Genomic DNA, 12,636 nt, shown 5'->3' with positions numbered 1-12,636 from the left:
GAGATGTGTTCTCCAAAGATCCCCTTTGCCTGCTGTTTCCAACATGTTCTCCAGCTGCCATATTTCTTAAGAACACATGATGGCACCAGAGTTGTTGCTTTTCTTGCTTTTTCTGCTGACAAGCCGATGATGGAATGACTGATCAAGGGTTTAGTCTCAAAACACAATTGCTGTTTTGCAAAGAATGATTAAAAGCAAAAATGTCATTTTGTATAGGTCTGTGTTGTTGTTTTTTTACATCATAAAAGCTACTGTATGTTCTCAAAAAAAGCTAAAATGCATACTTTATTTTACAATAAATAAAATATTTTAAAAGTAATTCTTGCTACAAAGACAAAGTAAAACTTCACTGTTGGTTGAGTAAGTTAGTAAAAATTATAATGTATGAGGTTGGTATTTTAGCTAAAAAGACAATTTCAGTGTGACCGATTCTCAAATTCTATTGTGTCTTACACATATTCTCTGATTTCAGAGGGGAAATGTTTTCTATGCAAGATTAGGGGAGTTGCTGTTGTAAACCATTATTTTAGAGGGACTGTTAACGTACAATACATTTAAAAGTAATATTGGAAAAACATATCAGTCTCCAAGTGGATTACCAAATTGAAAATGGCAAAGAAAGTCTGTGAAAGAGGACTATGAAGATATGAAGCACCACACTGCTCCTTTTAAAGCTTGTGTTTATTGCTAAAGTCTCTAGTCTTCTTTTTTCTGCTCAGTCAATCACCTTCAGGCTCTCAACAGACATGAATACTGTCATACTTGGTGTTTTTTGTACTGCTGAACCTCATGACAGCTCCATAGTGCCTGGTTTTACGACTAATTAAATACTGTATTCTCGGTATTAATGTCCTTGTAATAACCATTAATTAACAAGTAATAAGGCCCTTGTAAGTCCTTACAAGATGCTTATTAACATTGTGTGTTTATAAGCTTATATAAGTGTTAATAATGGCATAACAAACACCCATGACCCACCCATTATGTCTTATCCATGCATTTATTAATCTTATTTTGTTTGCTTATTGATATTAAAATATACTTTATTGCTAATCTATTATCAGTTAACTATAAGTTAACTATGCTTTTTGCAACTACTGGATCTAAAGCGAGAACAATGCCTTATTACTTGTTAATTAATGGTTATTAAGGACCTTATTATAAAGCGTTACCGTATTCTCTAATAGGAATGTGGAAATTTGTTGCCTACTGGTTTAACTAAACAACGTCCATCCACAGTGTTGTTGAGGAAAGAGAGTATTGACTGCTCCGAGCAAATCTCCCCAGCTGGTTCAGGAACATGAATCTGTGGCCTTTCAGTCACAAGCTTTCTTCTTCTTCTTCCTTCAGGCCAGGGCTATAAATACAATTATCAATGGATCAGTTTTTTACACTGGGCCTGTGTTTGGGCTGATACTGTGCTGTATCTGCCAGCTGGTAAGTCATGGTTTCAACACTTTCTAATCGGATAATCATTGGTTTTATTTGATCACATCCCAGTTTATACTGTCCTTTTTACACTCAATTACAGAAATTTATCCGAGTCAGTTACTCTTGCGGACATATTTAAACACACTGGTAGAGTAAAAGACTGAAACGCATACATGGAATTCCTATATACTATTGTTATTTTGTAGTTCAAACTACTTTATAAACAAACCTGACAATTGACAATGCACATGTTATGTGAAATTACTAAAGATATAGTATAAAAAAAGCTACTTTCTAGGAAGAAATTTAGTTGAAAAAATTGCTCACGTGTTGACAGGTCATACATGAACCAAAAAAGAAGGTAGAAACTGAAATGTCGAGTCCAGATGGGGCTCCTCAGGTAACCACTACTTCGAAAATAGCATGCAACAACTTCTCTGAGCATTGATTAATACATAGCAACAATCAATACAACTAACATTTTTAAGTGTAATTTTACAAATTCTGATTCAAAACATTAAAAACATATCCAAGTATTTTTTTTACAGGTCATATATATATATATATATATATATATATATATATATATATATATACTATTCATTTCATTTTAGGGCACATAATTGTTTGTAGTCAGTGTAATTAACTACACAACAAAATGCTATGAATGTACACACACACACACACACACACACACACACACATTCTTGTACTTCTATCTTTGTGGGGTCCCTCATTGGAATAGTGAATTCCCTAGCAAGGTTATAATAGTTTTGAATGTTTCATTAGTTTTTTCATTAGCTTTTTTGGTTGTCAATTATTGTTTTCAAATTCAATTAGTTTTAGTTAGTTTTTAGAGTGAGTTTGCTAGTTTTAGTTTAGTTTTTATTTTTTGAAATGTTTTAGTTTTAGTTTAGTTTTTATTAGTTTTAGTTTTTTCTAATGGGGTATTTGTTGGGTCATCATTTTTATTTCAGTTAACGAAAATGTTTTTTCAATTCCAGTTTTCGTTATTTTGTTTTGTTTTCGATTACTATAATAACCTTGTTCCCTAGCCCCTTACGTTAACCCTTAACCTAACCTTTACCATCACAACTAAATGCCCAACATTCACCCTAACATAAACCTAATTGTAACTTTAACCCTAAAATAAAGTCTGAAATCTAAAAAAAAAAAAGCCTTTAAAGAAGTGAGGACCGGCCGAAATGTCCTCACTTTGCAAAAATGTCCTCACTCTGTTGGTTAAAAATAAATGTGTTCCGGTCCTCACTATGTAGGAAGTACAAACACACAAACACACACACACACACACACACACACACACACGCACACACTGCACTGTGGGTACGTGTGATCCAATCCAAATACGCGCGCGCAGAAGCAGCCACACACACTGTGGTGGGAGGAGCTAAATCTCTCGCGCTGCTCTGGGTGTTTGTCAGTTTCCTAAATATAGCGGACGAGGACCTGCCCGTGTGTGTCTGCTGCTGGACTCACTTTGATAAAAGAAGAGTATTTACGGAAGGATACAGAGAGGTAAGTCTTTTCTTTCATGTGTGAGAAACTCTGTAAAGTGTTTGTCCTCTCTGCTGTTGACAGAGGGAGGAGAGCCTGTCAGCACAATGTCCCGATCCTCTTCACAGTAACTTGGTCCGTCACTGTTTTATAAACAATATACAATATTGATAGTAAACGCTGTGTTCCTCTGAACGTACTTGTGTTTTTAGTTATGGCAGTCATTTGTTTTTGTTGTGATTTTGTGGCTTAGTGTCATTTTATGTGAGTACAGTACGTCTACTGTACGTGCTGAGATAAACCGTGATGGAGAGCTTCATACAACTTTAATTCACTGCAAACCACCAGCTGTTTTAGCCGGTTAGTTGGCTTCACTTATCTATTTCTGCTTGGCATACTTCTATCCTGTTTCAAAATTATAAGTGTATGATCATTCCTAAGAGTAAGGCTGCTACTGGAAGACCAAGACCTAAAACCAAAAAGTCAGTTTGTGTGTATCAGTGCCATTACAGTGACTCCACAGCAATAAATACATGAAAGTAACTGTAGTGTTGCTGTTGGACCAATTAAGTAGTATTTTATGTGATATAGCTGAACATGGAGTGCTGCAGATACAGTATGTGAATTTAAAGAGTTTTATTCCAAAATGCTGTAACTTTAATACCTCAAAAATACTAAACCCTACTGTATGTCCCCTGAAAGACCTAAAAGAAGAGACATCCTGTAGGAAATCACTAAGTAACACGACAGACATCACAGAGGGAATTTGTGGGGGAGTTATTATAACTACAATTTGATTTTTGTTGATGCGTGTTGTCTGGTCAGAGCTGATGTAGGTTAATTTTGTTTTAAAATGTAATTGAGAAGACTTGAATTTCAAGTCTATCTTAAAGGGACAGCCCACCCTTAAAATCAACAATATAATTTTTTTTGCTATTTATCAATCTAGATCAGTAGATGTAGCTCTTTGGTCTCTCTCCAGTGGCTCCCTGTTGCTTTCACAAACATTATATGGAAATTGATAAATTAAATTTTTCTCCAATTAAAGTCTCCTTTTACATTATTGTAGTGATTCTTTCATTCTCCAATTGTAAAAACATGTTCCCTATAGACAGAAAAATATATATATTTTCATCAACCTAAATGTGCATCGTAACCTATGCCCATCTGGCTCTTCACTCTGTCCTCTAAATCTTGCCAAACCTAGCTATAAAATAAAAGTCTCTGAGGAAAATAGTTTTCTTTCACTGCCAGTGCTTCTCGCTTAGTAGTATGCTTGATCTGCAGTGAAAAATTGGCAAATTACTTTCACTATAAGGTTTAAAGATGCTGCTCCAAATGGAACATTCTTTATCCTTTTTTGGCTAAAAAAACTCTTTTAATGGAAATGGTTGCTGACCCCTGATCTTTTTGAGTAATCATAGTTTTAAAACAATATTAGTACATGATCATTGTATCAAAAGCATCTTACATGATTAATCTATAAATGCCTAGAGAGAGGGCACGCACACAGTTTGTGAATTACGCATGCATAGATAGTGACTTAGTCAATCAGATAGTGATCCCCATGCACAGAGACAGAAAACAGAGACAGAATAACAGATTATTTCTAACAATTGCTGAGTGTTAGAGATATTGGCCCTAGAGAGATGTCTGCCTTCTCATAAATATAATGGAAGTAGATGACTCTGAAAACACATTTGAAAAGCTCAGCAACAATGTCTCTTCCAGGAATCGTGGCCTGGTTACTCCAGGTAATCCACAGATCTTGTTGTTGACAATTTCTAAAAGTTTTCCTTCTACTAAACTAAACCCACCAAGAAGGAATACTTTGATACTGCTATCTCACTTGAACTAGCCAAAGTTACAGCTCAACTGAAGAAGAAACCATTAATGTTTACATCTCACATTGTCAAAAGCATCTCGTCTATGAAAGATGCCCACTTCTTATTGATACGTAAAGAAAATAGGTCCTACATCAAACTGCTCACAACAAGGTCTGTGTATTTTCTTGAGTAGCCAGTTTACCATTTCTGGTAAGAGACATACAGTAGCTATTGGGGTTTTAAAAGGTTTTTGACACTTGAGCACCACAAGGGAAGTCCCATATCATTCCACTGTACTTTAAAAGAAGCCCAACATGTCTACCACTGAGATCAAGATTCATAAATAGCACTGCAGGTAAGAAAAAAATATTTTCTGGGTGAGCTGTCCCTTTAACACAATACTGCTTCAGCAGGCAGACATTGAAAAAAGAATCCCTTTGTGTGGTCATTATTGACAGGAGAATTAACTTCAGCATCCAGTAATGCTTTCAAAGTGCATAAGGGCATGAGACTGTTACTTAAAGACAGCCTTGAAAAAAAGGGAATCTATAAGCCTTAATGTCCCCCCTACACTGCAAAAAAAGAAAAGTTGGGTGAACTCAAAATTTCAAGGCATCAAACTTCGATTACATTTTAAGTTGGAACTAAATAACAATAAATAATTAAACTAAATATTTTAAGTTTTGTTTTTGAGTTTGCTCAACTCTATGTCAGCTAATGTTGCGATCACTAATTTTGAGTTAGCATTGATACGCTAATGGCTACTTTTGTAGCTGTAACAAGCAGCGCCGCTAGCATCCGTTAGCCGCTAGCATCAGTTAGCCACTAGCATCAGTTAGCCGCTAGCTTTCGCTAATGACCGAATTTCACAACAAAGAAATAAGAGTTAGCAGAACTATTGTCCCTTGTTTTGAACCCCAACTTAAAGATATAAGTAACAACAACTCACAAACTTGTTTTTGAGCAGACAACTGGCTTCCTTTGTTGTGCTAACTTACATTATTGTCCTAAATGTCAGTAATTTATAATTCCAAGTTTTACCAAATCAAATCACTGTTTTAGGCCAAAAAATACAAGTTGGCTTTTTTGCAGTGTACCTATTGGTATGTGTTGTTTTTAGTTGAATGTGTGGCTCAGTTTTAAGACAAGTTGCATTGTCAGTGTGGTTTCTAAGCAAAATACGAATCAGTCTTAACTCACAATATATCATGCAGGCAACATAGCCACAACATCGAACAGGTGTGAAAATTAGATTCGGTAAAATTCATCACCATTTTGAATAAATTCAAGGCAGACCTTAATGTTTGGCTGACGGGAGAAAAATATTTTTAGAGAAAAAAATGCTTTGAATTTCTTCTCAGTGACAAATTATTTAGGACTTTTTTAGTCTGTGATTACAATAAATACTGCAATTTGCTCCGAATAGTCTGTTTTCAGTGATATTTGATTTTTTTGCTAGCTGCAGGGAATTTATGTCACCAAAAACAAAAATGTAGGTAAGAAAGAAGAGATTGGCAAAACCTGAAGTTCATTTGTTTTTTTTTTACCGCTGGCTGTGGTAACTATGTCAGTGGCTCTTAATTTAGACAAGATATTAAAGAGACAAATAGACAATAGAAACTGAGGTGGGAATTTGACCAACTGATGGTTGCGTGAGCAGATGTGCCAATACACGTTATGCCTCGAGGCAGATATAGTTTCAGCCTTGCTGAATGTTATTCTCTTTATGTCTTCTGTCACAGACCTGTATTTTACGGCAGTGTGAAGATGGTAAAACTTGCTCACAACCTGACAGAGCCTGGAGGAATTCTCAAAAAGCTGATAATTGATTTGAAATTAATAGCTTTATTTATTCACCATTACTATTCCCTGACATTTCTTCTTTAAATCATGCTCCATTTGAGCCTCACAACTCTTAGTTAAGTCAAGAAAGATTTCAGCATTTTGGTAAATGTCCTTCCCTTCATTTTTTTCAACCTGTATTTTTTGTTACAAAGAGGTTTTAAAAACATGTTGAAAGGAGAAGAGAAAACAGGTCCTTCAGAACGTTTTAGGTGACGTCACTGATGCAGGCTTAATGGTTTTTTAATAGGCTATGCTGTAACTGTGGGACAAAGAGACAATCTGCAGTGAATCAGCATTTTATCAGGAAACTAATTTTCCAACACCCTTTTGTCTTGTGAGTAATAGGAAAACCTGAAAATGTCTATGGAAAAGACCAGTGGCTAAAAAGGCTACTGTATTGGTGTGTAAGGCAGCTACAGATCATCATTCCACATGGACCAATATTATAAAAGTCTGATTTGCTGGTGAACAGAAAATGAAAATGTCTTGCTCTGGAGTTTGGGCCTCTTTGGTGCCCCGCTGCCTGGTCCCTGCTCTTTGTTTTCATATTTCATTAGGAGGGCTAGCGGCATGTAGCATCACCTTCAATTATCCTCCCTGTCAGCGGACTGACAGTGCCTGTCTGCTGGCTTTAGTGATTACAGGCTTCAGGGGACAGGTAATCAGGTCATGGTTATACTGTCACCCTGTCAGACTGCTGAGACCACAGGGAGCATATGGGATGAAAGAACTCTCCCATCTCCAGTCAGTTATCTCTTAGCAGGCTTAGATATCCTGGATACCGTCTCGTCTGGGGCAGATATACTTAATTTTGTTGCACTCTAATGTAATGTGTTGTTGTTTCTCTTCTTTGAAAGTTTAGTTCAGTTATCATGTGAATGGCATGAAGGATAATGAGTCTCTATATGAGCCAATAACATAATGTGACTTTAAAATGCTTTGGTTCAGATTATTCACTTCATAGTACAGTTTCCAAACCGGTTTAATATTATGCCAAACACTGGACCGGACTGGAATACCGATTTTTTGCCCTTGACTCAGACTTACTCTGCCGTGTCTCATCTTGTCACCCCAAAAACGTGACCTTGTTAGTAAACATCCACAACATGCGCTGTACACATCGCCCCCTTTACTGAAATGTCATCACCGCGACAGTAAATTGTGCACAGCCTGTCAAACACTAGTGGCTCCGTCAGTCTGTTTATACACAAATATATTATTATGTTAATTACCTATTCGTATTGCTTATGACCAATAAGCAATAAGTTGTTCTTTTTATTTAATTGTGTTGTCATTGTCTCTGTGTGTAATGCTGCTGCTACACTGTAATTTCCCAGCTTGGGATAAATAAAGTCTATCTATCTATCTATCTATCTATCTATCTATCTATCTATCTATCTATCTATCTATCTATCTATCTATCTATCTATCTATCTATCTATACAATACAATACAAGTTGGATTAACCCTTTATCAGGCAAAGAACTATATTTGGTAACTTCAGGTAATATTTCGAGAAAAAAGATGCAAATTTATTAGATTAAAGTGGCAAATCTACGAGAAAAAAAGTCACAGATTTAAGAGATTTAAAGTGGCATATCTGCGTGAAAAAAGTTGCAGATTTACGAGAAAAAAGTGGGAAAAAAGCAACTTTTTCTCTCAGATTCACCACTTTAAATCTCATAAATCTGTACATTTTTTTCTCGTAGATTTGCCACTTTGATCTCGTAAACTTTTTTCTCAAAATATTATTTCGTATGTTTTTTTTTTTACACATTCTGGCTGTATGTAATATCCTCCAATATTCTCTAGGGTTGAAATTTGGAATTTGCAAGTATTTCAATGAGTGCCCTATGAAGGGTTAAGCTTTGTGACACTGATAGTCACTGTTAACCTGTTAACCATATCAAAGTTGGTACTATGTTAATGTTGTGTTTATAGCTTGTTTCTGCTGCCCCCAACTGGCCTAAAACTGTTACTGCAGCGTTAAAGCAAATACTTCTCTCTGATTAGTTTGAGGGTGTCACCAATACATTTCAAGGCACTGCTAATGCCTGTTGGCAATCAGCTGCTGATTGATGGATCATTTTGCTGGAGGACTGGCTTCATAACGTAACGTAATTCAGTTTCAGGCAAATATCCGTTCAGGGTCCTGTCTTCTGATGCAGATTTATCAAAATATCTGAATCACTTTATAGCTGTCAAGATAATTTAGTAACCCAGGAATAACAGTAAAACCCTGGACATCCTGTGTTGTCAGGACTTTCTGTAGGAGGTACTGTAAATTATTTAAGGTGCACCACCGTATGTTACTATGCATCTCAGTGAGAATTGTTGTTCATCTTATGCAATGTTCTGATTACTGTAAATCTGATTCAGATATATGTTTCAAGTGTTTACATTTAAAGGGCAATAACTTCCATCAATTCATAAAAGTATGTGACACAAAGGGACCCAAACTTCAGTCTTCTCTGCAGCAGAAAGGTATACAGTGCTGCACAGTTTAACCATTGTGGAGATTGTGAGCATATGGATGACATAGTAGAAAATACTTTAAACATAATATATTGTATTCTGTTTGCCAAAATGAAACTGGTTATCATACTCTGCAGTGGTTGGCTGGATGTTTGATATTGTTTCATGAGAATGACCATCAAATATTTGCTCTATCCTAATGTAATAAGGCTGGAAACATTTCTGGGATCCCTGCCCATTTAATCAAATACACTTGGTCTTTATGCTCGAGTATAGATTACACGCATATAATTTAGTCGGTGTTGCGTGTCAATTTAACTGGTTACTGGTCGGGCTGAGAGTGTCTGGAATCACTCAGAAGAGTGAAGAGTTTAGCAGTGGATTAATATCCGTTAATGTCAACATTCATTGTTTCTAGCATGTAAAGGACGGTGAAATGTTCACCATCATCTTCAAGTGATTTCTGCCTCTGTCATCTTTGGCTTCTTTTTTTTAATCTCAGTTAGATACTTTTATGTTCTTTACATCTGGTTCTAGAGATCATGCCTGATGCCTGTTTTGTATTTTATATTGGCCATTGCAAAAGTTAAAATACATGCCATGCCATCTACTAAAGACATGTATTATACATCGAGTTAAACGGCTTGTTTTTGAACAGAAATCTATTGCATTAGTGCCAAGAAATGCCGGCCATTTCTAGGCTAACATTGGCTAATGTTGCACACTGTTGCTGTACGGAAGCTGGAGAGAGACAAGGCACTCAGGAGCCTGAATGAATGTCACATCATTTGGATTTTCAGGCCAAAAAACTTTAACTTAGAAATTTCCACAAGCAAAAAGCCAGGAAAGTTCTAATTTTTATGGTACTAATACAAAAGCGATTAATACTAATACACTTCTTCACATCATTAAGACAATTATTTGTTTTGGTTTAAAAAAGTACTTTAAAGAAGAAGCTTCTTAAATAAAAATAAAAAAAACATGCTGCATTTTTTTAACATGTGGTCTTCAGTCCACCAAGCCACACTGCAAAAAAAGAAAAGTTGGGTGAACTCAAAATTTCAAGGCAACAAATATTTTAAGTTTTGTTTTTGAGTTTGCTCAACTGTGAATTCAGATTTTTGTCAACTCAACTGTAAGTTGTACTAACTTATACTTTTACATTGTAATAACTTTTAATCCTTACTTCTGCTAACAATGTGCTGAATTGGCACGATTGTAACGCCGTTATGAAATGTCAGCTAATGATGCTACCACAATTTTGAGTTAGCATTGATACGCTAATGGCTACTCTTGTAGCTGTAACAAGCAGCGCCGCTAGCATCAGTCAGCCGCTAGCTTTCGCTAATGAATTTCACCGCTTTCCCGCATTTCACAACAAAGAAATAAGAGTTAGCAGAACTATTGTCCCTTGTTGTGAACCCCAACTTAAAGATATAAGTAACAACAACTCACAAACTTGTTTTTGAGCAGACAACTGGCTTCCTTTGTTGTGCTAGCTTACATTATTGCCCTTGATATCAATAATTTATATTTCCAAGTTTTACCAAATTAAATCACTGTTTTAGGCCTAAAAATACAAGTTGGCTTTTTTGCACGCTGGAGCTGCTTGATTCAGCCTTCGTGGTGCTGTTTGCTGCTAATGCTTACTCTCCAGTACTAGTGATAGAGAGCAGAAAAATCTGATAATTTCTTACGAGAAGTCAAAAAGTATGACTTTTGTGGCACCTATAAACACGTAGATATTGTGGAAATAAAAGCTGTTCCTGGTAACATGACAGTCTTTAACCACTTGTCCACCCTGGCAGTTAGTCTTTGTGCGGCTGTATGGAGTCCATGTGTTCCCCAGTGGCATTTCCTTTCCCTCCTAGTTTCCCTAATGATAGAATATTTGGGGCCTTGTGGTAAACAGAAATAGCAACACTTCTGAAGGACAGGCTTCTCTTTTTGCACCACACGCTGAAGAAATAGAAGCTTCACTGTGTGTGTGTGAGTGTGTACTTTATTGAGAGGCTATTTTGAGTCCTCCGTGACCGACTGACTGACTTAGTTTTTTTTCTAGTCAATTACACGGCTTGCTTTAGCGAGCCTGAGCTAATGCAGGCTGCTGCTGTGTGGACTAATGCATTTCTTATCCACTTTGATTAGCTGTGTTGATGCCTGGCTAAACCAATGACATGCTGTAACACACAGAGCGGAGAAGATGAGAGGTTGGTTCAACTCTTCTTCCTATGGAGGCTCGTTGTGTGCTTGTTACCTGTCTGTGCTGATGCTAACATCCAGACTGATGTAATTATGGAACAGCATACGCTCATATTAGCTCTGTCGACTGCACTTAAATCTGCAAGTTTTTATGACACACATTTTCTGTTTGATGTGATTATACATACATCATATCTGTTTTGGAAAAATGATCCCTGTGCTTTTACTGCTGGTTTCCTCACATCCAGAAACATGCCTTCATTCACTACAGATGGTCTTCACACAAACAGTTGTGTGCAAACGTGTGTCCATGAGTCATTTTTTAGAAAAGCAGTCCTTGAGTTACTGCTCTCACTGAATTTAAAGAATAACAGATCTAGGGATGCAACAATAATAGAATCATTGTTTCAATAATTTTTCAACATGTGCTGGTCTCATGCTTGTTAAATGTGAGAATTTGATGTATTTCCCAAATCCAAAAGACATTCGATAAATCATTTACAACAGAGAGAAAAAAGGAAATCAATCTTATCTATAATTGAGAGGCAGAAGACAGTATTTTCTGCAATCTTTGCATGAAAAATTACTTCATATATTAATGGATTGTCAAATATTTTTCTGTACGTCCATTACATATGATTGAAACACAAAACCAAAGTCTTGTAATCACAACTACAGTTTCAGTTAAAAATTAGACCAGCCACTCTCCATTATTCTATTCTAAACTAATCTAAACTAAGGCTTTTTGCTGTTGTTTTTCTTTCAGAATCTGAGCTGGAGGAAGAATTGCTGTCTGACTGTAATATCTCCTCCCGTATATCAGTCGTCCAAGTTTGCGGTTAAAGAGGAGTTCTTCCCTCTGCCAGGGCACATACCAAACACTTTCAGGTAATATCTGATACCTCTTTCTGAATTTCTTGCAAGGGCTCTGACAAAATCTAACCCATGTGTCTGTCATCCAACCTATAAAAGTTTTATTGATTTGTCCTTTTCTGGCTATACTTAGCCCATATATTTTCTCTTTGCTTGGGGAGGACTATGGCTAATAACCACAGCTATTTGGGTTTTAAAGTTATAAAACCACAGTTTCCATTAATTGAAATAAGCAACAATGAGCCCAGCACAGAATATTTACTGTAATGTTCAGAACTGCATTATTCAACTCTTGTTCTCCTCATTGAAATTACTTGCAGACAGTGTTGAGGGGTCAGGGGAAATATAAAATGAAATTTATGTGTATTTTTATAGGGAAGTAAGATTGTAATCATGTTTACTGTGTTGAGCAATACCTTCTAGTGAAGGTTTGGGATGGTGTTCCCTCCTCTCCTCTCGCTGTGGTTTC

General features: G+C 36.3%; 1 protein-coding gene across 1 annotated transcript in view; it reads left to right on the top strand.

The window, feature by feature from the left end:
• Positions 1–2,869: 2,869 nt before the first annotated feature.
• Positions 2,870–12,636, top strand: part of LOC131992653 (myocyte-specific enhancer factor 2A-like) — a 52,781-nt gene continuing 43,014 nt past the window's right edge. The window contains exons 1-2 of the mRNA XM_059358293.1: positions 2,870–2,967; positions 12,061–12,182. The gene's annotated coding sequence lies outside the window, so the exon portion shown is untranslated. The remainder of the gene's footprint in view (positions 2,968–12,060; positions 12,183–12,636) is intronic.

Source organism: Centropristis striata, chromosome 2, assembly GCF_030273125.1.
Source record: "Centropristis striata isolate RG_2023a ecotype Rhode Island chromosome 2, C.striata_1.0, whole genome shotgun sequence".
Classification (NCBI taxonomy): Eukaryota; Metazoa; Chordata; class Actinopteri; order Perciformes; family Serranidae; genus Centropristis; species Centropristis striata.
This window is presented reverse-complemented; position numbering and strand designations above follow the sequence as displayed.